The 5,000-nt window shown below is 53.2% G+C and overlaps 1 non-coding gene across 1 annotated transcript in view; it reads left to right on the forward strand.

Annotated features, from left to right (window-relative positions):
- The first annotated feature begins 3,379 nt into the window (after positions 1–3,379).
- Positions 3,380–5,000, forward strand: part of LOC126432462 (small subunit ribosomal RNA) — a 1,909-nt gene continuing 288 nt past the window's right edge. The window contains exon 1 of the ribosomal RNA XR_007577980.1: positions 3,380–5,000. This exon is cut by the window's right edge and continues 288 nt beyond it. This is a non-coding gene — a ribosomal RNA (small subunit ribosomal RNA).

Genomic DNA, 5,000 nt, shown 5'->3' on the forward strand with positions numbered 1-5,000 from the left:
ATATCGTGCCTTAACCTAACCTAATTTGTGCCTTAACCTAACCTAATTTGTGCCTTAACCTAACCTAATTTGTGCCTTAACCTAACCTAATTTGTGCCTTAACCTAACCTAATTTGTGCCTTAACCTAACCTAATTTGTGCCTTAACCTAACCTAATTTGTGCCTTAACCTAACCTAATTTGTGCCGTAACGTAACCCATGTTGTGCCGTAACGTAACCCATGTTGTGCCGTAACGTAACCCATGTTGTGCCGTAACGTAACCCATGTTGTGCCGTAACGTAACCCATGTTGTGCCGTAACGTAACCCATGTTGTGCCGTAACGTAACCCATGTTGTGCCTTAACCTAACCCATGTTGTGCCTTAACCTAACCCATGTTGTGCCTTAACCTAACCCATGTTGTGCCTTAACCTAACCCATGTTGTGCCTTAACCTAACCCATGTTGTGCCTTAACCTAACCCACGTTGTGCCTTAACCTAACCTACGTTGTGCCTTAACCTAACCCATGTTGTGCCTTAACCTAACCCATGTTGTGCCTTAACCTAACCCATGTTGTGCCTTAACCTAACCCATGTTGTGCCTTAACCTAACCCATGTTGTGCCTTAACCTAACCCATGTTGTGCCTTAACCTAACCCATGTTGTGCCTTAACCTAACCCATGGTGTGCCTTAACCTAACCCATGTTGTGCCTTAACCTAACCCATGTTGTGCCTTAACCTAACCCACGTTGTGCCTTAACCTAACCCACGTTGTGCCTTAACCTAACCCACGTTGTGCCTTAACCTAACCCACGTTGTGCCTTAACCTAACCTACGTTGTGCCTTAACCTAACCCATGTTGTGCCTTAACCTAACCCATGTTGTGCCTTAACCTAACCCATGTTGTGCCTTAACCTAACCCATGTTGTGCCTTAACCTAACCCATGTTGTGCCTTAACCTAACCCATGGTGTGCCTTAACCTAACCCATGGTGTGCCTTAACCTAACCCATGGTGTGCCTTAACCTAACCCATGGTGTGCCTTAACCTAACCCATGTTGTGCCTTAACCTAACCCATGTTGTGCCTTAACCTAACCCATGTTGTGCCTTAACCTAACCCATGTTGTGCCTTAACCTAACCCATGTTGTGCCTTAACCTAACCCATGTTGTGCCTTAACCTAACCCATGTTGTGCCTTAACCTAACCCATGTTGTGCCTTAACCTAACCCATGTTGTGCCTTAACCTAACCCATGTTGTGCCTTAACCTAACCCATGTTGTGCCTTAACCTAACCCATGTTGTGCCTTAACCTAACCCATGTTGTGCCTTAACCTAACCCATGTTGTGCCTTAACCTAACCCATGTTGTGCCTTAACCTAACCCATGTTGTGCCTTAACCTAACCCATGTTGTGCCTTAACCTAACCCATGTTGTGCCTTAACCTAACCCATGTTGTGCCTTAACGTAACCCATGTTGTGCCTTAACGTAACCCATGTTGTGCCTTAACCTAACCTATAATGTGCCTTAACCTAACCTAAAGTGCGCCGTAACCTAAACTATATTGCGCCTTAACCTGACGCACGTTGTCGCTGAACCTGCTCTGTAATTGTTATGCAACCCGTTAAAGTAGTGTAGTGTTGCCTAACCGCAACCCTCGCAATATAGTTCGCTACTCGCACTGCCCGGTCCCCTGTGTATCGCGTCATGTTAAACACCTTGCAGGTGTTGCTGACTTTCCACATGCTCCTGCTATACACTGTAGTGTGGATAGCAGCAGGACGTACATGCCCCCCCCCCTTCCCCCCTGCCTTCGCAAGCTGGTCGGTGAGAAGTTTGCATGTTCAATGCCCTTCGCATGCCGACGTACTCAGCCTACGTTGTGGTACGGCCTGTCACCTGTCCGCCGATGTACGCAAAACCCACAAACTGTACTGCACATTGCTCCGTATGTACTGAATGATACATCGTGGCCCATGTGACCGTATGACGACAGCGCCTAGCAACGGCGGACCATACAGTCCAAATATTGTGCACGCAGCTACGTGTCGTCTCCCTATAAGAGCTGGATTGCAGTGTGGTACGCCATACAGACGTGTGGGAGGAACGGACGCCCTGGATGGCGATCAGCATGAGCAGTCTGTTGATGTAGTGGAGCGTGTATTCGGACGTAGTCGTCTCTTCTCACACACCGTGATAGCATGTTGCACCGCGTTCCACATCTGCGACATGCTGCAGAGGCGGGCTGACAGTCGTTCGCGCAATGGACACCGCATACGTACGGGGTCTACCTTCCACGTGTTCTCTAGGCGTGCACATGTTGTTGCGTCTATGTGGGCAGACGTAGTGTGTTGTGACACCTGACACAGGCATGCAATACTCGTTGCAAATGGCGATGGACGTGTACGTTTGCTGGTGACGTTACGCAAATGAACAACCGGTAACCCGTTGTGGTGCGGTTGTTCTCGCTAGAGGTGAATCAGTGTTGGCGACGATCGGTCGAGCTATTAACCGGTTGTTTCAGGGATACCCACCATGCCCACGAACGTGAAAGGGGACCCACCATGCCCACGAACGTGAAAGGGGATCTGGGTGTGAGGCGATACGCGGCGGTGGCTGGGTGGGACCGTCCCCGGCCGGTGAGGGGGGGCCGCCCGGCGTGCTGGCAGCGCGGTGCGTGGGCGCACGCGCTACAGCCGGCTGGTGGGGGCGGCCGGTGGCAGGCGCGCCGGCCGACGGACGCGGCAGGCGGCGCAGCTGCGCGCCGGCGCCCCCTGCTCGCGGCGCCTTGCGGCCAAAGTAGGTCCTCGCGGGCCCGGTGCGAAGCGCGGTGGCCATCTGCAGTGTGCTGGTCCGATTGAGGACTTTGTGCGCTGAGGATGCGCCGCCGCCCGGCGCTCGGCGCCGCGACGCCGTCTGCTGCTCGGTCGCCCCAGCGGTTCTCGCAGGTGGTTTGTATCGCAGCTGTGCGGACGTGTTGGCGCGTGCGCTGTGCTGGGAGAGTTCGCTTCGGCACCCAAGTAGGGCTTTTGTCCTTCTGTGGCGCTGGCGTTGGAGCTGCCGGTCACCGTAGGTGGCGCGTGTTGTCTCCCGCCGGCAATGCCACGACAGCACGCTCCCGGGCCTCTGTCGGCAGCGGCAAGCTCAGTTGGGAGCACGGGTGGTCGCACCTAAAGCGTCTACTCGCCTAACTCCGGGCGATTGCGCCTCTCTCGAACCCGACCAAGTACTTAGGACGGCGCTGCGCGCCGCCGGGACCTGAGAGGGTTTCGAGGTGTGTTGTGCAGGGGAGCTCAGCCTCCTCCTGTTTGCAGAATAATTGAGCGGACGCTTGCGTGTTCGCGCGGGCCCCCGGGACACACTCCCGGGCGGCCGGCTGCTCAGCTCTAGTTGACGCAGCTCCCTGGTTGATCCTGCCAGTAGTCATATGCTTGTCTCAAAGATTAAGCCATGCATGTCTCAGTACAAGCCGCATTAAGGTGAAACCGCGAATGGCTCATTAAATCAGTTATGGTTCCTTAGATCGTACCCACGTTACTTGGATAACTGTGGTAATTCTAGAGCTAATACATGCAAACAGAGTCCCGACCAGAGATGGAAGGGACGCTTTTATTAGATCAAAACCAATCGGTCGGCTCGTCCGGTCCGTTTGCCTTGGTGACTCTGAATAACTTAGGGCTGATCGCACGGTCCTCGTACCGGCGACGCATCTTTCAAATGTCTGCCTTATCAACTGTCGATGGTAGGTTCTGCGCCTACCATGGTTGTAACGGGTAACGGGGAATCAGGGTTCGATTCCGGAGAGGGAGCCTGAGAAACGGCTACCACATCCAAGGAAGGCAGCAGGCGCGCAAATTACCCACTCCCGGCACGGGGAGGTAGTGACGAAAAATAACGATACGGGACTCATCCGAGGCCCCGTAATCGGAATGAGTACACTTTAAATCCTTTAACGAGTATCTATTGGAGGGCAAGTCTGGTGCCAGCAGCCGCGGTAATTCCAGCTCCAATAGCGTATATTAAAGTTGTTGCGGTTAAAAAGCTCGTAGTTGGATTTGTGTCCCACGCTGTTGGTTCACCGCCCGTCGGTGTTTAACTGGCATGTATCGTGGGACGTCCTGCCGGTGGGGCGAGCCGAAGGCGTGCGACCGCCTCGTGCGTGCTCGTGCGTCCCGAGGCGGACCCCGTTGAAATCCTACCAGGGTGCTCTTTATTGAGTGTCTCGGTGGGCCGGCACGTTTACTTTGAACAAATTAGAGTGCTTAAAGCAGGCAAGCCCGCCTGAATACTGTGTGCATGGAATAATGGAATAGGACCTCGGTTCTATTTTGTTGGTTTTCGGAACCCGAGGTAATGATTAATAGGGACAGGCGGGGGCATTCGTATTGCGACGTTAGAGGTGAAATTCTTGGATCGTCGCAAGACGAACAGAAGCGAAAGCATTTGCCAAGTATGTTTTCATTAATCAAGAACGAAAGTTAGAGGTTCGAAGGCGATCAGATACCGCCCTAGTTCTAACCATAAACGATGCCAGCCAGCGATCCGCCGCAGTTCCTCCGATGACTCGGCGGGCAGCCTCCGGGAAACCAAAGCTTTTGGGTTCCGGGGGAAGTATGGTTGCAAAGCTGAAACTTAAAGGAATTGACGGAAGGGCACCACCAGGAGTGGAGCCTGCGGCTTAATTTGACTCAACACGGGAAACCTCACCAGGCCCGGACACCGGAAGGATTGACAGATTGATAGCTCTTTCTTGATTCGGTGGGTGGTGGTGCATGGCCGTTCTTAGTTGGTGGAGCGATTTGTCTGGTTAATTCCGATAACGAACGAGACTCTAGCCTGCTAACTAGTCGCGTGACATCCTTCGTGCTGTCAGCGATTACTTTTCTTCTTAGAGGGACAGGCGGCTTCTAGCCGCACGAGATTGAGCAATAACAGGTCTGTGATGCCCTTAGATGTTCTGGGCCGCACGCGCGCTACACTGAAGGAATCAGCGTGTCTTCCTAGGCCGAAAGGTCGGGGTA

This window comes from Schistocerca serialis, unplaced genomic scaffold (genome assembly GCF_023864345.2).
Source record: "Schistocerca serialis cubense isolate TAMUIC-IGC-003099 unplaced genomic scaffold, iqSchSeri2.2 HiC_scaffold_1136, whole genome shotgun sequence".
In the NCBI taxonomy this organism is placed as follows: Eukaryota; Metazoa; Arthropoda; class Insecta; order Orthoptera; family Acrididae; genus Schistocerca; species Schistocerca serialis.